This window comes from Ochotona curzoniae, unplaced genomic scaffold, assembly GCF_017591425.1.
Source record: "Ochotona curzoniae isolate NIBS_2020 unplaced genomic scaffold, NIBS_Ocur_1.0 scaffold_4506, whole genome shotgun sequence".
NCBI classification, from domain to species: Eukaryota; Metazoa; Chordata; class Mammalia; order Lagomorpha; family Ochotonidae; genus Ochotona; species Ochotona curzoniae.
The window spans coordinates 66,113,016-66,137,669 of record NW_024467119.1 but is presented as its reverse complement, the minus strand read 5'-3'; positions in this window follow the sequence as shown (position 1 = coordinate 66,137,669).

Sequence of the window (24,654 nt, the reverse complement as noted above, 5' to 3'; positions counted from 1 at the left end):
CAAAGATGTAACCAACACAATAAGAAAAAATCTTTGCACACCATACAACAGATACAGGACGAATATCCAAGATCTACAAAGTACTTCAGAAACGTAATGACAGCAAACCAAGCCACCCTGTGTAGAAATGGGCAAAGAAAATGAGCAGATATTTTTCAAAATGACAAATTTAAATGGCTACCAGACATATGAAAATGTGCTTGAGCTCCCTAATTATCAGGGAAATACAAATGAAAACCCCACTCAGGTTCCACCTAATTCCAGTGAGATTGGTCTACATTCAAAAATCTACTAACAACTCCTGCTGGCATGGATGTGGGGAGAAAGGCACCCTATGCCACTCTTTGTGGAAATATAAACTAGTACAGTTACTATGCAAGTCAGTATGGAGGGTGCTAAGATAACTGAGAATTGATCTACCATTATGACCTAGCTATCCCATTCTTGGAAACATATTCAAAAGAAATGAAACTTGCATATGAGAGAATGACATCCAAATGTACATTTATAGCAATAATAACAATTTATAACATTTATAGCAATTATAACAATAATGAAGGCATGGAAGCAACCCAGATGCCTGTCAAATGAGAGAAGAATAAAATAGTGTCCTATATCTACTATATGAACTACGACTTAGCCAATACAAAAATAGAATTTCATTCTATCATTTGCAATAAAATGGCCCCAACTAGAGACCATTATCCTCAGTGAAATAAGCCATTCCCTTGAGGGCAACTATTGTATGTTCTCTCTGCTATAAGTCAACATTCATGCAAAATATAAAGCAAATACATATTGAGGTAAACATGCATACACAGTCTCACAGATGAACTATATAATGGAGACTAGTTTGCATCTCTACTCCTAAAATAAAGGACAACTGTATATTAGACTTTCTACCAATTTTTCTATCTATAGTGCCATGATACACTTATATGGAAGAATGTTGAACTTGTGACTGTTGTGAAGTGCTATGTTGTTATAATAATATACAAGAATACAATCAGAGAGGTAAGCAGAGGTAGAGGAGGGAATACCTGTGCCTATGTATTACGGAAAATATGTTAATAAAATAACAACAAACAACAGCAACAAAAAGTGCCAACAGCTACCGAATTAAATGGGGGTATTTTTCTCTCTAACTTTGGGAATAAAGATGTCCACTTTAATACTTTTATTCAACAAGGAACTGAAAACATCAGTTAGAGTAATTACACAACAAAGAAAATTTTAATAATATAGAAATAAGGGAAATTACACTGTTTCCAGTTGATGTAATATTTTAACTTAATCTTTTATATAATATTTTAGAAATAAAGGTATTTTAATTTACATTGTTAGCAAAAGTTTACTAATCCACAAAATAAGATTTTGACAATTTTAAAGTCAGCAGAATGTGTTTTTCAGCAAGAAAATGTAGAAAGCCAGAAGGGTGCCAACTGAAATCTGTTAGAATGAACACAGCTATAGACCCAGTCAATGCCTCAGTGGCTAAACCCTTGCCCTGCGTACACTGGAATCCCATATGGGCACCAGCTCACATCCCTGGCTGCTCCACTTCTTGTCTAAATCTCTGCTTGAGGCCTAGGAAAGTAGTGGAATACGCCTCCAAAGCCTTGGGACCCTGCACCCACATGGGAGATCAGGAAGAAACTCCTGACTCCTAGTTTCAGAAGAAATGCTATAACTTAAGCCACTTCTGAATTTATGTCTGATTGTTTTCCATTTTAAAATGGGAAGTTGAATGGCATTCTTATTAAAGATAATATTTATTCCCTTTAAAGCCTTTTTCCAGAAAAGTAAAAGTATTCCTTAAATTATATTTAATTAACCTGAAATAACAGGCTGTGAATATGGCAACTTTTAAAGAGATATACAGAGAACCAGAGTAAGAGGAAGGAGCAGTCCTTGTTTCCTTGCAGCTTGCCCATGCTAATTATCCTCCATGTGGGAGAGGAGCTGAAGTAACTGGCCTGGGTTTTGACAACCACATTTAAATTGTTTATAGGAAATGCTGCAGAAAGCATGGGTGTTCATCATGTAAGGGGAGATTGTGGCATCTGAAATCTGAGAAAGAAAAATTGTTAAATTTGCATGCTCAGAGAGTGCGTAGTAGGATGTGAGGCCATTTCTGAACTGAATAAAATTGCACGGGTCAAGGCCGAACCTCTTGAGCAAGAATTGAGTTCTTATATTCTTTTCAAGGTGTGAAAGTCTGAGATGAAACCCATGAGTGAGGTTTCTGGACTGAAGTTCCAAATATAACATCTTCAAAATATTAGTATACATTTTTAATTATTCTTACTCCAGAATGTGTTAAGAGAGAAAAGGAATTTTAAGGAAAATAAGTCTTAAAAGTTCATTACCATTAAGAAAGCCAGACTTGGGCCCGGTATGATAGCATAGTGGTTAAAGTTCTCACCTTGAACGTGCTTGGATCCCATGTGGGCACCAGTTCTAATCTAAGAACTCTGCTTCCCATCCAGCTCCCTGCCTGTGGCCTGGGAAAGCAGTCGAAGATGGCCCAAAGCTTTGGGATCCTGCACCACACACGTGGGAGACCTGGAAAAAGCTCCTGGCTCCTGGCTTCGCATTGGCTCAGCTCCAGCTTGGGGAGTGACTCATCGGAGGGAAGATCTTCCTCTCTGTCTCTCCTCCTCTATGTATATCTGCCTTTCCAATAAAAATAAATAAATCTTAAAAAAAAAAAAAAAGAAAGAAAGTCAAACTTTCAAAGGGCATTGAGCAAACAGTTGCCTTGATGATGTCTTCCAGCAAACTCTATCAGCTCTGCCAAGAACCAGGCTACTGGAAATGAAACTGACCTTGAAGTTGAAGGACTCTTGGGTCCAAACCCAGCTGCCAAACATCTAGACCTAAAACAAGTCCTTAGCTCTGCTCAGCTTGCCAAGTAACCATCACTATGAAGAAGACGGCCTAGGGTCAGTGACACTTCAGGTAAAACTAAACATTGCCTTTTAGACATTCTGCCTCTTATGGAGTAGCTTATTAAGATCTGCACTCTGTCCAGTACAGACAAGTAATGGGATTCAACGGAGTGTTCCTAAGAAAGTTCACACTTCCCTTAAGATGTAGACAGGCCTGAGCCTCCCACACCTATTAATGATCAATCCCTTTGGTCAGCTTCCATTTGCCCCTCAATGAGCCAGCTCCCCCTGTTAGAGTAGCGCTTCGCTGAGTCCTCTAATGACTGCTTGTTTTGGAGCCTATGTAGTTACATCTATTTTCTCCAGACTTGAAGCAATGATATTCTAGGTAGCCATGCACATGAAACACTGGATGAAAACAGTTTCATCTGGCTGGTACTGCAGTCCTGCTGAAAGGTCATCTTCCACCGGAACTCTGTTTGACATGGCCTCTGCTTTGCCCTTCTCAGCTTGAAGAACCCAGGGTGGTCCTTACTCTAACTCTGACTGCAACCAGGGTTTCTGTAAGTAGAGGGAGGAATTGAGGGAGCCCTGGGCTGAAAGCAGGCCAAACCGACTTCATCTCACATCTTGCCAGCAAGTGCACACTAAACGAAAAAGGAATGTTTTCTCTCTGCCACAACCAGACGTACATCTGTGTTCCCACTAACTGGACCCTCTGCACTCATCCACCTCCAGAACAGAAAGCTGTGGGATGTATTCCCCAAATCCACCTGCCTTTTTTTGGCCATCATTTCTGTCATATACAATGTTTCTCTTATGTCCTCTCATAATTCCTACCATGTACAATTTCACAACTTCTTAAATGAACGGATAATTGCAATAACCCAAGCCATCAAACAGAAACAAAACTCCTCTTCAGTCAATCCAGAGCATAGATACCCACTGCACATCAAGGCCCCACATAGCAGCAGGAAGCAGCCAGAAAGAAACCAGCACTCCATCTCCTTATCTATCCTCAGAGTCAGGATTGGTGGAACAAGGACACAGACTCTGCCACATTGTTCCCAAGTGGTAAACAGAGACACCTCCCACCACCCCTGGCCCGGGGATTGGCCCCTGTATTTCAAAAGATCATCCTAACATGTACCTTGAGCAATTCCCCACCCATACTCTACATTCTGTCCATTCATCTAGTCCCCAGAGAGGAAAATTTCATGGAATTTCAAATGACCTCTAAAAGTTATCTCAGCTTCACATGTTCCTTATTTCTCCAAACTTCCCTATCTCTTAATTCTCCCATCTTGCTGAACAGCCCAAGAACCTTAAGCTACCAAGAACATGGCATGAAGAAAGAATGGGTCAACTGCCTACTGTTCACTCCATCACTGCTGGCCACTGTCTGTGAATTTATCTTTCTTTAATGATACGTGTGAGTTAGCTGCAGGGTGGGTGGGAATGGGTGGAGGGGAAGAAAGTCACACCTCCGAACCACTGACTGGAAAAGTACTTAGTGTAACATAGGCTTAATAAGTTTTTAGTGGCTTGGTTCATTTAAATATCGCCTTCAGTATTTGGGAATTTTTGATTTTTTTCAATGTTGATGGTTTTTGTTAAATTTAAAGATTTATTTATTTTTATTGGAGAAAGATTTACAGAGAGAAGGAGAAAGAAACATCCACTAGTTCACTCTTTGAATGACCCAAGAGCGTGGAGTGGAGGTGACCCAAAGCCAGAATCCAGGACCTTCTTCCGGGTCTCTCACACAGGCACAGGTTCCCCAGGCTTTCAGCTGTACTCTACAGCTTCCACAGACCACAGGCAAGGAGCTGGATCAAAAGTGGAGCAGCTAAGACATGAAACGGTGTCCATATGGGTAAGGCAATGCAGCCATCATGCTGGCTTTTTGTGTAGATTGTCTTAAAACAATAGAAAATCATGAGAGAACCTGTTATAAGTCAATGCCGTGTGCAAAAAATTGGGGCTTGCAGACATTTATTTAAACATTGTGAATCCACGCTCAGTGTCCATACAAAACTCAAAAGTGTTCCTGCCGGCCTGTGTCACCTACTTCGACTCTGATCAGTAATGTCCAAGTTCAGTTCACAAGCGTTGTGATCTTACGCAAGTTATTCTACTTTAATTTTTGTGTGCTCCTCTAAAAGATATTTAATCCTTGTACCACAGGATTTTTAAACTGTAAAAAATCAACTTAGTGTGATATACTATTTATATAACATTTACATTATATTATGACTATGTTGCAGCGTAATCATTACTCAAGGATGTCTTAGAACATGTTATATTTCTATATTCGAGAATAAGTTAGAAGGTGGAATTTTCCTATTTTTGTTAAAGAAATGTTAAGTGTTTGAAGAAATAAACTCACTCTGTATGTTTGACATAATATTTACATGTAAATAAATATCACCTAATATTTCCCAAATTTGTACAGTTTATGGTTGCTAATGCTTTTTTTTTAAAATTAAATATTTAAATTTCCTTGGAAAGTTTCTTTGAATTGGGTTATGACATGACAGATGAAACCACCACCAATGACATCTGCATTCCATTTGGGTTCTGGATTGAAAACCAACTCCTTTTTATTGGCCTGGGAGGGGGGGACAGAGGAAGATGGTCCAAGTTCTTGGTTCCCTGCCACCCACATGGAAGACCCTAGTGAAGCTCCTGGCTCCTGTCAAACCCATCTGTGACCATGTAGCCTCTGGGGAATTATTAAACAGACGGAAGACCTACCTCTCTGTCTCTCTTCCTCTTATCTGACTTTCCAATAAAAATATAATAAATATTTTTTTAAAAAAGAAAGTAATGCCTTATTCAAGCAGTATCATTTTGGACTAATGTACTGATAATGTACTGATGTTTCAGTTATAAATGCTAAGAAATTTGGGAATAAAGACAGTATTTAGAAAGTGTGAGGTTTGTTTTGATTCAATTAGTAGAAATGTTCTTCAGATTGATATATTGATTTATAATTTTTGTCCCTATTTTCACTCTGTGTGTGTGTGTATATAGATAATGTCACACTTAGAAATATATAATCTCCAAGGGTCAGTTTTTATTGTCCAAGATGCGATAATTTATGCTGCAACTTCAGGTATTAAAAGTCTGTTACTAACATAAAACTTGACATACTTTTTTTTTCCTTACAGGAAAGAAAATTAGGAAGCTTAATTTCAACATAGAAATGGAACTCAGAAAGTACCATGGATAAGTCTAAAAGCTATTTAAAGAACGATATTTCATTTTCTGTCTTATTCACTAATAATATATCTCTCTGAAATTTACTCAATTTTTATGTGTGATAAAAATCTAAAGCAATATTCAAGATGTGATTTCTGTGTAGGTTCGTTTGTGCCTAGAATCAAAAGGCTAAATTTTGGAGTTAAATGAAATGTAACAGTTTTTTTTTCTAACTCACAAGTAAGCGCATGCTAACTCAGAACACAAAATTTGGATTTCCTTTCTGAGAATTGGTGATCAGGATTTACAGCTTGCAACTTCAACTCTGAAATGAATGCAGGATTTATTATTAAGTTCAGTAGATTGCTTGCAAATGTAAAGCCCGGGCTGGCTACTTCCATTTAAATGCTGCTTAGCTGAAAACAGCTGACTCAGAACTTGTGGAAATGCCATCACCTTTGTATATGAAACTTTTACAGCACCACATATTGCATTTTTATCCAAAATGTTATTATTTTACCATGATGTTAGTAAAAGGGTTAATCCCATATTTTTATTTTTAAAAAGTTATGTTTTTATTTTCATTTGATTTGACAGGGAATGGAGAGGGGGAAAGAGAGGGAGAGAGAGAGAGAGAGAGAGAAAACACAGAGAGAAAAACCTCGAGTGGCTCACTTTTCAAAGATCTACAATAATCATGATTGGATGAGACAGAAGTCATTCTGTATGTTCTACATGGGTGACAGGGACCCAACGTATTGGGTTATTGCTTGTTGCTTTCCAGGGTGCACGTTCACAAGAGATTTTTTTTGGAACTAAGCTGAGAAGTTAGACCCAAAGTCTAACATGGCCTGACATGGCCTGAGGACATCCTAGAACTTAATCATTGTGCTTAATTTCAGCCATCAAATGTTGATGTTTAACTCTTTATATATTCTCCTCTATGAAAGACAAAGGATCATTATTCTGTACCAGTTATAGCCTGAATAGAAAAAGTGTATCAACTTTTGTGAGGCTCATATAATTCAGTATTAAGAAAAAAGGAAATTAAAGTAGAAGGACAAATGGATCAATGAATGTGATCCCCACATTTCATATCAAAGTAACAGATTTAAATTCCACCTTCACTTTTAATTCCAGGTTCCTGATAATGTACACCCTGGAAGACATCAGGTAATAGTTAAAGCAGTTAGGTCCTTGTAAATGTATGGGAAACTTAACATTGAGTTTTGACTTTCTGGCTACAGCCTGACACAGTCTCTGCCGTTGCAAGCATTTAAAGAGTGAGCATGCTCTCTCTCTCTCTACACACACACACACACACACGTATATACATATTTCTATCTGCCTTTCAAGTAAATACAAAGAAATAAACCAACATTTATAAAATAATAACAAATGAGATATACAAGTGGACCAGGAAACATCTAGCATGTGGAATAAGAAATGGAGAAACTCATCATCTTAAGCTTTTTAAATATGTTTATTTGAATGGCAACTCAAAGAGAGAAAGAGGAAGAGAAAGAAAAAGAAAAAGAGAAAGAGAGAAAAAGAAAGTACAGTTTTTCATCCAGTGTTTCACTCCCAAAGTTGCTACCATAGCCAAAGCCAAGCAGGGCAGACAGGAGCCAGGAACTCCTCCCAGGTCTCCACATGGGGCAGGGACACATGAACTTCAACAGTGCTCTGCTGCTGACTAAGGGATGGTGATCCGACGTTTATTCAGAAGCAGATTGTCTTTCTGCATAAAAACGCTGGTCCTGTGTATTCTTGTTTCAACATCGATCAGGTTTACTTACTTAAAAATCAGTTACTAAGGAGCTTCTATTTAAAGCTATGGGTAATATGAAATAAAACTTTCTTCCCTTTTCCAATGTCAGCTTGAAGAAATACAAAACTCACCATTAACATCATTATCAAAAATCAATGAGAGGATAGTGGGGATTGCGATCATACTGGTATCATTTGTTCATTGGTTTCATCACTTTTTGTTGTTGTTTTCAATTTTCTTTGGTGTAGTAAATGGATACTGGGGGAAAGCTACAATTGAATCACAACATTGTAAATTGTGAAATTACTATAAAAATAGAAATAGGGGCATTAATGTAAGGAGAAGAAATCTTGTCCTCGTAATAAAACTATCGTCATAAAATAAAATTGTTTGAGGAAGGAAACAGCCCCAAAAGTGCACCACTGGCACACATTTGGCATGAGTCGGGGGCGGACCAGGCTGAGTCAGTTCGCGTCGTCCACTAGCAAATTCGAACGCCAGAGCAAAGTGTGGGTCGAGCCAGGTTCAGTCGCAACAAAGGCAGAATACAACAGAGAATACCAAGGTGAGGCTGCCTGTGCCAGGTGAGAACGCAGCGCCCAAGCAACACACTAGAGAATCAGGAAGGGAAGGGCAGAGCCGACAGGGGAACAAGGGGTGGTTCCCGTGCTGGATAGCTACTGCCACTGGAGAGCATAAGCTGGGACCAGACTAGGTAAGGCTGCAGCACCTGTGCGCCTCATATGGACCAGATCAAGGAAGAGCCAGGACTATTCCTACTAGTGTTAACAAAATGGGAGGGGGTAAGAGCTGTCGGGGCTTAGCCATAGCAGAAGCTGGCACTAGGGGCCTTTACTGTCAAGTCCAACCACAGGACCATCTGGAGAGAGCAGAGAGTGACATGGGAGGGAAATAGTGGGCTCCCCCTCTTGGGTTAACACTCCCATGGAAGGGCACAACAATAACTAGGACAGGGGCTGGGTTGGCTAGAACTAGGCTGCAGCTCCCACTGGTTGGTGTGACGGCTGAGTACGTGATGAGCAGAACCAGGACTGCAACACCCATTGTTTCTAGGGGAAGTCAAGGCTCAAGACGGAATCAACCCAGCAATGGCAACCACCAGCTGAGCGGGGAGATGGACTGAGCCAGGTCCTGTACTTGCTAGTACATATAGGACTCTGGTCTGGGAACACCTTAAAGTTTCTTTGGGGGTCGGGGATCCCCTCAACTGAAATGGCAGACTTAGAACCTTAATCAAGAGGGGAGGGAAGATAGAACAGGTCAGTAAACCACCACAGCTATATGTTGGCAGCGAAACACTGGACAAAGGGAGACTCTGTGATGGACTATGTCAATCAGTAAATTATTCAACAGCCTCATCGTGCCTGGAGTGGTCAAATTGGCACCAATGCATAACTGGTGAACTACTGGGATCACTTGAGCAAGGATCTCGGGGCATGCCCTACATTCGGGGCCTGTGGTGTATGGGAGACTGGGTGAAGATTCTCCTCAATATTCCCTTTAGTCCTTGTAACTTTTTACCCTAATCAACTATGTAAATATTGCCAAAATATACTTTTAAAAAAGAAAAAGAAAATTATAAAAAATTAAAAAATAAATAAATTTTAAAAATTGTTTGAAATGTTTCACTGTGACACAGTTGACTCTGAAAATGATGTCTGCCAATTAGCAAGGAAATTTTCTATGAAAAGGTGTTTGGTTTTCCTATCCCTGTACTTACTGTAACAGGGATTTGTAGGTTGCTTTCTCACTTGTTTTATGCTTTACATTCGATAACTTATTTGCAGTATTTACATAACCAGTGACTTCAGTCTTTTTTTATTGGGATGATTGTATGTACATCACTCTGAAAATGGATGCCCACAAACATACTTTTTAAAAAATATCTCTTTTGTTTGAAAGCTAGAAAGTGGCACAGTGACTGAGAGAACTTGTATTCACTGGTAAACTCTACAGTGCCTGTAACATCCTGGTATGGAGTATTAAACTCAGCTGGGGGGTCTCCCAAATGGCTTTCTGGGACTCAACCATTTGAGCCATGTTAACTTCTAAGATGTGCATTAGTCAGATATTGGAATCAGAAGCAACTCAAACCCAGGAAAACCAATGTGGGATGCAGGAGTCCCACGTGAAATATTAACTGTTGCCCCAAATGTCCACCCATATTCTTAGTAATTCTTAAATCAAGTATATGATATTATATCAGATCAGAGATAACAATTTTGTAAAGTAATGTCTTCACAATGGCATACTTTTATTTTTGCTTCTGATCTATTTTGTTTCTCCATCATCCTTTATAGCTTGGAATATTGATCTCACACTCCCACTGGTAGTTTGAGAAGCACAGGATAAAAAGTACTGGTGTAAGTGACTAATTCTAGCCTCTGATGACTTTGTAGAAACTACACAGCTTTGAATTTAGCTGAACTTTGCTTTTCAAATATTGTGTTACTCTTCTAGCTCTATTGTTAAGGAAGAACAAACTTATTTTGATTAACTGTTACACATTAAGACAATTTTTGCATCTGAGCTGTTTTTTGTTCGTTCCAAAATTTTTGCTTATGTGTTTAAACTAGAAAGCCATCCAAACACTGATTTACTGCCACATGTCCACAGCACTTGGGGATAAGCCAGGCTGAAGGCAAGGGGAAACCAGGAGTCATGGACCTTCTAGATCTGGACACGTGAGTGGCGGGAGTTCAGATACTTGAAATATATGTGACTGCTTTTCCCAGAACTTAATAGAGAGCTTGGTTGGAAATGGAGCAGCCAGGATACAAGCTGCACCAATATAGAACGGTGGCATTGTAGGTGACAGCTTTATGTGCTATGTTGCAGTGCCAGTTATTTAATTATAATATTATTGGTGCAGGAATCAAGGGGTCTGGCCTGCAGTTCTTTCCTACCTATAAATTAGATATATGTTCTTAATCTCTCATTTCAGCCATAGAAGCCTCAAGAATTTTGTCTGCCTCTCCCTGTGACTCACTAAATTCATTTCTATTTCTCGCTACATATGGGAACACAAATACATTCATGTATGTGTGAATGAATACATGTACATTCAAATGTATGCTACTCATTTTTTTGCTTTGGATTCTGTTTAATATTAATTTCATCTTATGATTACATTATCTTCATAGAAATATGAAGAAAAATGAACAAATTGAACTAAGATGCTTTCACATTTCATTTAAATAACATATACTTCAATTACTTACCAGCAGTATTCTAAGATTATGTAGTTTTATCTCTAGTAGAGAAAATAAAACTTTCCTGTTACATGGACTTTAGGTTTGGTTCTCATGTCATACACAGGGCTTACATTTTTTTTTTTTACTTTTTAATTATTTTATGATACAATTCCATAGGCTCTGGGATGTCCTTTACCTCCTCCTCTAATTTCCCCTCATCCCTGATTTCCCCGGGATTATTAAAATAATACAGCTCTTCATAAAGTCATAAGTCCATCATCCCACTATTTAAATATATCCTAACATTGTGGGCATGGACAATGACAGAGAGTCCATCATCCTATTGTCAAGGTATATTTTACAGTTTCATTGGGAATCCATCTTTGATCTGGAAGTAGAGATGCATAATGCAATGCATCTTCACATCTGGATAGATAATCGCTATTACTATACATCCCTTTAAATGAAAAGCCAAAAAAGAACATCAGCCAGAGGAAGAAATAAATTTACAATGCCATGAAGTTAAATAACATGCTACTGAGTGACTAATGTGTCGCTGAAGAAATGAAAATCATTAACCTTCTTGAAGAAAATGGTGTTACTGCATAACATATGCGTCCATGAAGAATTTAATATGAAAAAAACAACTTTTTAATTATATTTTTATTTTGAATTTTGAATTATGTGGTACAATTTTGTATTGGCTGGGATTCCCCCCCAAATTCCCACCCCCATCAGATTTTTCCCATTTTGTTACAATAATATTCCTTCATAAGGGATCATAATTCTATCAGTCTCTTATTTAAGTCTACCCCGACATTGTTGGTACAGACAATATCATACAGTCCAGCATCCCATTGTCTACACATGTCCAACACTTTCACTGGGAAGCCATTTTTTAAAATGAAAATAACAACAAAAACACAAAAATCCATGAGATATTGTTGAAAACAACAAGCCTGAATAGAATCTAACATTCTTTGCCATTGCAATGGCATGTCAAGCTAAGCCTCTATTGCTGATATCTCAATCTTGTGTAGGCACCAACTGGAGTCCCAGCTGTCTCACTTCAATCTAGTGCCCTCCTAATTTCACTTGAAAAGGCAGCAGAAAATGAGCCAAGTGCTTGGATATCTGCATCCATGTGGGAAACACAGAAGAAAATTTTGGCTTCTGACTTCATAATAGCCCAACTCCAAATGTTGTGGCCATTTCGTGAGTAAAGCAGACAATTGAAAATCTCTCTCTACCCCTTTCACTATGGGTGTATGTGGGTGTCTGTTCTTTTTATCTATATATAACTTTCTTTTCAAATAAAAATAAATACATCTTTAAAAAAGAATCCAACATATCATTTCTGCTATCTAGCAAACAGCCTGTATCCCTAAAGTGGTTTCTTATTAAAATATTCAAAAGAAAAGCAAAATTGCAGAGATGGCAAGAGACAGAGAAACAAAAAGAATGATTGAGAGAGAGAGAAGCAGAGATTCTTTTATATGTTGTTTATATGCATCTTTTCTGGAATGTTATATTGTTGAAATCATAACATACAGTCTTTTCAACTTGGCTTTTTTTCACTCCCTAATATACATTTACATTTTCTTCATGTCTTTTCATAGCTCGACAGTTCATTTCTTTAAACTGTATTTCACTGTCTGGCTCTACCACAGTTTATTTATCCATTCATCTACTGAAGGACACTGTGGTTATTTTATACTTTGGGCAATTATAAGCAAATCCACTGTAGACATCCACAGGCAGGCTTTTGTGTGGAAATGTTTTTACTATTTTTGAGTAAACACCAAGGGTAATCATTGCTGGAATTGTATATTAAGTTTATGTTTGGTTTTGTAAGAGACCACTATGCTATCTTCCAAAGTGACTGTACCATCCTGCTTTTGCATCATTAATAAGTAAGACTGCTGCGCTGAATCCTTGGTAGGATTTGAGGCTGTCAGTGTTTGGGATTTCATCTATTTTAATATACATGTGGAACTTTCTTACTGCCTTATTTTGTGTTTCCTGATGACAGAGTGTGGGACACCTTTTTAAATATTCATTTTCTATCTGTGCAGCTTCGTAGATTAAGATTTTGCTCATGCTTTGATCAAGCAGTTTGTTTTCTTCTTGTTGAGTTTTAAGTGCCTTTGTATGTATTGGATATAATTTTTTCTTCACATGGGTCTTTTGCAAATATTTCTGCCCATGCCGTATCTTGTCTTTTTAGTCTTGACATGGTCTTTCACAGAGCTGTCTATTGCATTTCTATCAGAAAACAGATGTTGTCTAAGAAATACCAAAATATGATTCACCCTTAAAAATAATTCAAATGTATAGGAAAATTCATGGGAAAGCTGTGTGTTCTTCTAAATTGTGTCTTCCAAAAAAATAATGTTGTATAGGTTATAAGGGAAAGCAGTAAAAACATAAAGTTCTTACTATCCTATCATTGCAGACGCTTCACTTAAAAGATCTCCCCCAGACTTTTGATATAAAGATTTCAGCTTTCTAAGAGAAATCGTCCTTTAAACACAATAGGTAAGATGTCTATTTGTTGATCCCTACTCATTACATTTACTCTTGTTTGTTGGCTGAATGTAAAATACATATATAGAGATACAAACATCAGCTTTCTGTGCTGTTGAAACGAGCCATGGACACTAGAGTTTTTCATTATACTGATGTGAATTGAGCCACAGAACTAAGAATAACCTTCTACAGGAGCAAAAGAAAAGCACTTAAGAGAAACAGTTCAGTGTTTATGCTTCACGTATGCAGTGCTGTGAAGTGTTCTTCGCTGAAGAGCTTCCATTCCATGTGCCTGTTGGGGTGAAATGAGATTTCTCAACACAGGCCTGAGGAGTCCTTGAGAGCTGTAAGACTATTAATACATAGACACATACCTTTCAGACTGCAAGAGGAAATACAATTAAAACCCATTTGGTGTTGCATATTGAATTCATGTGAATATTTTATATGAGAATAATGTTTCAAAGTATTATTTGCATTGTGTGACTTCTATGAAAAACTATTTGACAGGCATGGGACTCTGAATGTCCAGGAGCAGGTCAGGCACATTTGTAAAGGCTGTTCTTTGGGGGCATTCCAGAATATTGGGTTTCTCTGTATTTTTACTCCATTGCATAAAGTTCTTCTCTTCATTTTGGAGTGCTCTATCTAGCACAGTGAGTAATGCATTATCATTTGCATGTCTATAAGATGCAATAAGATAAAAAATAAACAAGGAACCACTGGACATCATGTACAAAGCCCAAAACTAACTTTAGTCAAAGGAATATTTAAGTTCAAGCATTTATTTTTGTCATGAATGCCACCTAGAACAGCAATTCTATCCACACAGCAAGGAACGTGTGGGAAAACAGAAGTTGTGGTATGAATTTTGACAGATCTTACTCTAACTGTGCTAAGCTATTGTCTCCTCTCCAAAGCATTTTTTTTTTCAGATAAGAAAGATACAGTAGAATGTAATATTGTCCCAGAGTCCACATCTAATGTGAAATCAAGGAGAGCATAAACATGGTTTAAAACTATCAGGTGTTAAAAATTTCAATTGGCAATAAAGTACAACAAAATAAGATCTATTATCTAAATGATTACATAGACAGTTAATCAATGTAGTGCTCATGAAATCATGGTTATGTATTAATTGGAATTGATTCATTTGAGAGGGATAAAGAGAGAACAGAAACAAGAGAAAGCTCTTATCTGTGTTCACCACCCAAATGCCCCCACCACTGGCCAGTAGTCAGAACCTCAAGCTAGGTATCCTTTACAGATGGCAGGAACCTAGCTAGCTGAGATTTCTTTGGACTTCCAGTGTATATATTAGTTGGAGTCAGAGATCAAATCCAGACACTGAAGGGAAGCAGGGGAGTCCTAAAGTACCTCTTAACAGAAAGAATTCTATTCACATGTCGATTTCTCAAATGGCCACAATAACGAAGGCTGTGCCAGTCTGAAGCCAGGAGTCAGAAACCAGGGACTTCTTCCAGGTCTCTCACATACATGCATGCAGTGTTCCAGTCTTGGGCCATCTTCCACTGTTTTTCCAGAAGCATTAATAGGGAGTGAGATTAGAAGTGGAGAAGTGAGGGCTCAGATCAGGGGACCCATATGGGATATTGGTATCATAGAGGCTTTATCCCTAAAGCACAAGGCTGATGCTAGGATGATATCTTAATACTGTATCTTATCTTACTCCTTTATCATTTTATCCCCATGTAGTTGCTCAGACATGCTTAACTGATCAGAAATTTCACTTGATTATATCATTACTTAATTTTGACATAACCAGAGTTATATATTTCCTTTTCCCAAAATTCAATGTGAAACTTATTCTTATAGATTCATTCTATATTTACTTTTGGTAAAGTGACACAAAATCCTGGGCATTACTTGGAGCTTTTTCATTGGTGCTTTACCTATCTTTTCTTCAAGTGAAGAAACTGATACATTCAAACACACACATTTGCTACCCACTGGAACCCATACATTTATTCTTCACAATAGTTGAGCAAGTTGGGTAGTTTTACATCTTTGCTTTGGCATGTTAAAAACTATTGCCATCTTCTTGGGAAAACAAACAGCCTGGAATTGCTTGGGGTTGCTGGGCCACTCAATACCAAAAAGAGAACCACCTCAGGCTAACTGGATGGAGGTTTACTTTAAGAGACTGAAAGGAAATAAATGCTTATGTCCGAAATGGTAAACGAAAACAAGAAAAAAGAAAGAAATGGATAAAAATGTAATACCAAGCACAGAATCTAATTGGGAAATTCTATTTGAATAGCTGGATAAAAGGACTAGACCTAAGCATGAGAGAAGAGGATGAAAGAACAGGATTGGAAAGTCATTTATGTGCATGAGAAAATTAAAGGACAGATGGTTCCTTTATGTGCCATGTAGAGAAATGAAGGAGACGTATACCAAATAGTAGGGAGGGGGAGAAAATACAGAAAAAGGAAGAAAAGCTTCTGTTTGGTTTTTGAAACTTTTAAAAAATTTTTTCAGAGCTCCTGTATTTAAAAATTTTTGTTTTAAAATCGATTTTCACATTTGTTTTTGAAAGATATACATTATACACACACACACACCTATGCATTAGGTCGATGAGGAGAAAAATGTTAAAACTTAGATGCAAGTCTAAACAATGTTGGTTCAAATTTTGTCACTGAACACTGAGAAGAGAGCCGTTTGGGTTGGAAATGGTGCAGAAAGTACCTTAGGCACAGCCACATATTGAGAAGTACTCCCTTGGGCCCCTGCATCACCACTTTTCAACCAGAACTAAGCCAACATATTGTTTTTCTGTGCAAGTAATTTTCAGTTTCACCCACAGAATCCCCAGCAGTGATCATATCTAGCACAATACCCGGCAAAAGTTCAAGAATGTGTGCAAAACGGCATCAAAGAATTGAAGCCTGCTTCTGAAAGCAAAGAAAAGAAATGAAGAAAAACAGAGGGTTGTGAAATTAAGAAATCTTCAGTCATTAATTCCAAGACAAACTTAAAAAATATGAAACGTGTATATTGTATGACAGACTTCCAGAGTCATTAAAGGAATTCTTCACAGGGAATCTGTGGGGTAGTTGCATTTTAATAATTTAAACCATGCCTCTTTCAAAGAGATTTGTTCCATCAGAACCAAGAAAAGTTGAGGGAATCTCTCTTTTGCTCCAAAAACTGTTTAGGCTTCTTCCACTGACATTGTTATTTCGAGTCAACATCTTGCCAAAAAACAGATGATCTGCAATTTTAAAATTTAACATTGCATCACACCATTATTTACACTATGCAAAGTAAGTTCATCACTCCACTTTACTTCACTAACCAGTGAATCTCTCATTTTTTATAAGACAAAGATCTGAAAGCAATGGGGAGCTGTGAGTTGCCAGCAATTTTGGATCATTTTCGTTCAGTTTTTTATTTGGAAAATTGGATCTCTAAATGTAGATTTTTCATGCAAAAGCTTGATGCTGACAAATCCCGTTACTTCATAAGAGGATCTATGGGACTGCACTTGAACATGTGCCCTTTATGGTCTGAGTTGAATTTTGTCATGCGCTTTGCAAAATGAATAGCCCCACTGTTGGCTCCATCCCCACAAACTGACAGTCTGGTCTTGGCTCCAGTATTATGTTTTTTTTTTTTTCCTTCTTTTGTCTTAGATAGGGTTCTTAATCACATTAGACGCTATTATAATTTTTGGTAGATCAGACAGCTTGTTCTCAGTGCAGCCGTTTTTCTTGCGACTTAATGCTTTATCAGTGATAAATTTCTATGATATTGATGAGATGATATTTTCCTTGCAACATAGTTCCTTTGTGTCTAATTGTTGCTGCTGCTTCCTTTGCCATACAGAAGTCAGGAACTCATAATAGTCTTCAAGTGTTAAGAAAAAAACAGCTTTTCATCCATACATTCTTATTATGTTGTTAATTATCTTCTGTTGTATGGTAGCAACTCTTTCAATATAAACTCACTCTCCCACTTTTTTAGTGAGAATGGAAAATTAAAATATATAATTTTCAATATGCACTAATATTGTTCTAAAATTTTATAAATGTTTTTGAATATTGATACTTTTGAGTGATAAAGAAAATGGCAAAGAGGTCCAGGAAGTAAATGAAGTATAACCTAACATACCTATTAGATGATAAGCTGACTAAGCATTTTTCATTACCGATACTAGAATACTTTTAAAAAGTAACTTGATTTTTTAACATCTAGTAAAATAGAATAAAAATTCATAACTTTAATAAATATACTGCTTATGTTGTATAGGAATCTTGTGCATTTCATAAAGGAAAGTCATATAAAATGGACATTCAAAAATGCAGAACTTCATACTGTAAAAAAATGTTTCATTTAGCAAATCTGTTCCTAAAACATCTAATAATTTTTTCCATTAGTTCTCTAAAAATTGCATAATAACTGACATGTTGAAAGCTGTTGCCATGAACAAGCTATGTAATAATATATTATCAGACATGTTTTTTCATATGTGCACACATATATATATATTTACCTAAAGGGTCTTTCACAAGAACAACAGATGGGAAGATAAGAAAGAAATTCTACTTTCCAGGGAAACTCAATTTATGAATGAATGAAACAGAATTTGTATAAGCACAAGAAAACACCTGCAAAGATTATGAAATGTGAAATACTACTTGCCTTCTCTAGGACAATGTAAAAATCATGCCTTTTCCAGGGGTTTCCGAAGCTACACATGCAAGTAATTGACATATTGCACCAACTCTGGTCTATCAGACCTACAGACAATATAGGGGTCTGAGGAACAAGACCAACTTCAACAGCAGAAGCAGAGTTGTTTAGACTCGTGTGTATCCTTCATTGTATTCAAAAGAATTCCTGCATAGAAATTTCATGGTCACAGAGTTTTGAATTTCAAAAGATGGTGTGGCTATTACTTCATACAGAGACACCCAGTCAATGTCTTTTTGGCCGTCTCTAAAAGTCTCTAAAGATCAGGATGTTGAGATGGCGTTTTGCAGATATACATGTTTGCTTTATAAGATGCAGAATAGGTTGGCAAATGACAGCCATTTTGATTCTTTAGGTGGTAGGTTGAAAAACTAGCTACTGCTACCGCCCTGGCACACAGCAGAGGTCAGCCCCTCTTCCTCTTCTCATGCTCTGGCTCTGCCCTTCCTCCTCACTTCTCACTTCCCATCATATCTATCTTCCTTCTCCTCCAGTCCCTCCTTCACATCATACCTCTTATTTTCTTCTTCCTTCTCATCCTTTCCCTTTCCTTTTTTTCTAATGAAGGAAGACATTTTATAGTTTATTAGCTCACATTTTTGTAGATGAGGTCAGGAAAAATTCTCTAGGAAGACTGTCTAACATTTTAAAGATGCTAATCAAGGGAAACATAGCTTCAAATCACCATCATTGCCTTGGTTTGTCTGCTGCCTCAGTACCAAATGCAAATGGGAACATGACCAAATTTGAGGTCCAGGCAGTAACCTATAGAAGCAAAAGATCATATAACATATGTGTTAGGGCCAGTGAGAGATAAGAGAAGAAGTTTAAGGGAGTAGAAAGTTCTAAGGGAGGAAGAGATGTGGGTGGGCAGTGTGGTGGCTAATCCTCAGACTGCAGTGCTGGCATCCCACATAGCCACATGTTTTACTTCTTGCTGCTCCACTTCCTATGTAAATCCCTGCTTGTGACCTAGGAAAGCAGCAGAGGATAGATAGCTCAAGTCCTTTTGTTGTGCACCCATATGGAAGACTTGGGAGAAGCTCCTGGCTCTGGGCTTCAGATCAGCTCAGCTCCTACCATTGTGGCCATTTGGGGGGTAAAACAGCAGATGAAAGAGCTTTCGTTTTGCCTCTCTTTTTCTCTGTAAGTCATATTTTACATACAATAAGTGTTTAAAAAGGGACAAGAGAAGGAAAGGTGAAGGAAATGGGAAGTGAATGGAGGGAGAATTTAAAGAACTGAGCAATTCTACAACTAGTAAACTGACCTGACTTAAGTCATTGATAATTTTGTCTGATGGCCTTCAGGGCTTCCCATGTAACACAACTGTTCGAAATCTATAAAAAACCAAAGTATTACCAAATTAACACGCGTGATTATTTTATTCAAATTCAAATATTAATATATATGCATATTCAAATACGGGATATCTGAATATTCCATATTCAATTGGAATATTCCATATTCAGTTGGAAGTTATAGTTATTTTACCAAGAAAGAAGTACAAACTGCTTAGATTACAGAATACTAGCTGTTTGTAATTTGTTCATTTGAAATTTCTAACATCAAACAGGAAAATAAAAGTATTGTCTCAGGTAGAGGAGCTGGAAAGTTGTCATACCTTTGAACCTTCTATGTAGTCATACAGCAGCTGCTTCGAGTGTTTTGGTTCTCACAGAGCCCGTTTCTCTGTGGTTGCCTAAGCATTCCTTACACTAGTGAATACTGAGTGTGGAGTTTTGAAATAGGAGCTGTAAGACCTAAAGGCTACATGCATCTTGCTGAATGACTATTTCAAATTCCTGATCTGGATCTGATATCATTCATGGTCTTTTCTATTTAGCTACAGATCGTCCTGTCCTAGATTGTATGTTGCATTATTGATCCTAATGCTTAAAAATTCTGATATGACTGCCCTATGTCATGTGACAACAAGGATTTTCAACAAGAATGATATAGAATATTCAGTTTCCCTCATTTTGAGTTTCATCATGTCTCTTACTGAAGCAAATACAATATATATCAATGAAGCTATGCCAACACTTAGTCTATGCCTCAAGAATTCATAGCTTTGAATTCGCTCATAGTGATGCTGTAAAGGAGAACTTGTCATGGATACCCAGCTTAACTATGGGAGATGATGGATGAACAAGTACTGCATCAGCCCAGGTTAACCATCTGCAAGAAGCCCAACAGATTAAATAAGCTAAGACAATTTGCATTTTCATGCGAGAAGAACTTGTGATTTCATGTCATGAAGCTGTGACCTTGATTTTTGATAGCCAGTCACCCCTTTTGATGCCATGAAATCAACACAGTGCTAGACTTTTGGGTCCAACCTCTACCTTTAATCTTTTTTTAAAAAAATGTCTGCATATTCTTTTCTATGTCAATATGATTACTCCCATAATTAGCTTTCAGGTATCCTTTTACAGCTTTGGTTAAAATGGACTCACTTAGAGACAACATTGGATTTATTAAGGTAAACAGTGGGAAAATCCATTCATGGAAGTTTAAGATGTTTAAGATTATTCAAGGGACCAGTGTCGTGATTAAGCCATCACATGTAGTACTGGATCCATATGGGTCTGGTTCGACTAATTAGACCATCCCACCTATTACACTTCCTGTCTAACCTCTGCTAACACTCTGAGAAAAACAGTGGATTATACTCCGACTGCTTGAGTATCTGCACCCATGTGGGAGACTGGGAGACACTCCTGGCTGTGCCTCTCACAGCCTTGGACATTGAAGTTACCTGGGACATTGAATGTGTCTGCCTGAATCTCTCTTGGTTTCCTCTTTCTTCCAACTGCCATCAAAACTCTTCCTTTCTTTTAAATGAATAAACCTTTAAGAATGTTTATTCTATAGTAGAGCTTCTAAAAGAAAACAAAGCAAAGCTCTAAATCTTACCATTAGACTGTTGATTACACCTCTTGTGGTGATACGAGTTAGGATCTTTAAAGACCACGATGCGCTGTTGGTTCAGCTTGGAGGCATCTTTTGAACTAGGCAGAACCTACTTGCTGAAACTGCATTTCAACCAAGCATGCAGGCTCGGGAAAAGCTCTGTAAGTTTTCTATGAATATTTGACTTCTTTTTCCAAAATATCACTTTTCTGAGTTATTTAAATGAACTGAATGAGAAAACGTACCTGATTGATGTTTTGATGAGTCAGACTGGGCAACTTTCTGGCACAGCAGGTTTACCTCCATCTTGCCATGCAGGTACATCATAGGAGCAGCAGCTCACATCCCAGCTGGTATGATTCTGGCACAACTAATGCATCTGTGCAAGCAGTATGTAGCAATAGAAGTGCTTGAGCCTCTGATCCCACTTGGCGATCCTCGGCATCTGATTTCTGCCTGGGTCAGCACTGGATATTATGGCCATTTAGGGAAGGAACTAGAGGACGGAAGAGCTCTTGCTGTCTCTCTAACTCTGTTTCTAAATCTCTCTTTTCTCTCTCTCATTCTCTATAGATCTGCCTTCTAAACAAATAAAAAAATGTAAATAAATAGACACTTTGAAAAAAGATGTTGTAAAGAGTCAGCAAAGTACAGACTTTTATTTTTTAATGGAATGCATATAGTAATTATAGCACATCCTTCTCCCACTTTTCAAAAATGACATTGTATTCTATGGTCGTGCAACTGCTAAATAGTATAATTTACCATAAAGCATGAATGATTTGTTATTTTGTCAAATGAAACCAAGTGGCTCAGATTCTTAGGCCTAAAGCACCTAGAGACTCTTCTCCATAATTGTATGTTCCAAGGCAAGAAAGATAAAATATTTTGCTTTAATTTTGGATTTAAATTAAGCTGAGAACTCAAAACAAAACTCTGAGAATCCTGTCTAATTAATTTATTTTCTAATTGTGATTGAATACCTAGTGTCCTTCCCCTAGTTCATAGAAATTAGACATACTGCTTTTCTTGATTACCATTTTTTGCAAAATTCATGATCCTCGATTGACCTTTAGTCCCAAACAGAGACTTTTTTCTTTTCCCATGGAAAGCCAAATTGAAAAGATTATCTTGAGTACACAATGGAGGCAACAAAAGCTATGATAATTTGATTATGTAAAAAAATAAACATTAGCACATTTAAAATATTTTTATAGTTTAGTTATTTTATTTGTTAAAAGAATGTGTGTTCGTGTTTCCTTAGCAATGTTCCCAGTAAACTGAAGAAAAAATCAGTAAGTGTATTTTAAGATCTTTGCTTCTATAATGCCCTCTCAGATGTTTCTAGACTCGAAATAATTTTTCAAAAATTACCTTTGGAAAATGTCTTTTTGGAAAAGAAAAGAAAAGAAAACAATGAGAAAATTCCCAGAAAAAATCCTAATTGACACTAATAGGTATGTAGACCATATGGAAATTTAAAGACTAAAATCTAAATTTTCAGACCAACAGAATTTATGCACCCAAATCCTACTGCCAGCTAATAGGATTTGTGTAGATCCCTAGTGACCTATTTGGAAATTTTACTCCCTGCTGTTTAGATGAATATATCATGTGAACTAATCTGAAAACAGAGGCCTACTGTTGACTTTCTCCCAAATGTGTCAAGTGATACCCCAATGAGTTCCCCAAGATTCTGGCAACCATATTCCCATGTGTGTCGAACAGACAGGACAAAATAACATCTACCCATTAAAATTCTGGAAAAGCTGTTTCATATTTTTAAAAATTAATAACTTCTCCCTCATTTCTTCCTTTCCTGGACAGCCTTCTTCTCCTCTTCCTCCTTTATTTTTGTTTTTCCTTTCTTCTTCTCCTCCTTTCATTCCTGTTGTTGTTCCTCTTTCTCTCCTTCTTGAACATAGAAAAGAAATAAGGCAAGCTCTAACATGCTCCTCCCAGACTGTTGAGGAGTAAGGATTTTACCACTAAAGAATATGCCACTCTGTGGCTTTATATTTTTATACCATCTTTACACATTCTTTTTAAAGAGTTGTTTATATGTTGAAATGGGTTTATGAAGCAAATAAATTAGTTTTGGTAAGCATGCATTTCTCTGTGTAACAGGTTCTGTGTAATAACTCTTCTCTCTGGGAACTTGAGTATCGGCTATGCTCATAGCATCCTCCGATGGGAAGGCAGTTACATTCCACAGATAATTGCTACATCCTTTCAAATGGTGTGTTTCTGCCGGCCAGCATATGAGAGCATCTATATTCTCAATATAAGTTTCAAATTCTTTTTTTTAAGAGTATGCAGTCTTAAGAAAACAAACTAAATCGAATTGATGTATAATTGAATTACTCCTTTGTAAATATCTAGAATTCAATGTTCTTTATAAGTGAAGTTCTTGAAAATGATAAAACATCAGGTAGTATAGAGGAGAATTGCAAATGATTAGCCTTTTGAATAAATCCAAGATGTGGAAAACATAAAGCAATTCAAAATTGTCCTTATGTAAAGCATATGCTATGTTTTATTAAAAGATTCATCACATGCATTATTTAATATCAAAATATTATATTGCATATTGTTTCAGTGAGTTGGTCTTCTAAAATATATTGAAATAACAATTAGTATATTGTTTTTTCAGATATAAGATTTAGATCCATAATTTATTGTAAGTTGGTTTTTATCTAGGTGTAATGTGATGATCTGCTTTCACACATCCACATGCAGAAATCCAGTTTTTTTAACGTCATTTGTGAGAGACTACTCTTTCCAGGGAGTGATTTTAGCTCATTTGTCAAAAATAAGTTGAGGGGTACATGTGCAGATTTATGTTGGGGGTCTCCAAATCAGTTTCTGTTGATTCACACATCACCTTTTTAGAATGGCTGTCATTCAAAAATTAAAAATCATGAATGCTAGAGAAAATGTGAAGAATAAGATAACTAATATATTGTTGATGGGAATGTAAAGCGATACAGCCATTATGGAAGACAGTATGGAAATGCCTCAGAAATTGGAACACAGATCTAGCATATGACTCACCCAATCCATTCCTGGAAATTTAAAGAAACTGAATTCAGCAAATGAAAAAGTTATCTGTATCTCATGTTTATAGCTGGTCAGATATCAAAAACTTAGCTATAGAATCAATGTGTGCCAAGTGATGATGGAATAAAGAAAGTGTGCTATATATGCACTTGGAATAATACTCAGCCATATAAAAAAATGAAATATTGTCTTCCACAACGAAGTTGATGCAAATAGAGACCATTTGTCTATGAAGATGTCATTTACAACAGAACAATTTACAACACGGCTGCCATAGGTTTTCCCTGATTTGTGGAAACTAACAGAGTATCAAAAAAAAAAAAAAAAAACAAAGACAATGTGCAAGGTA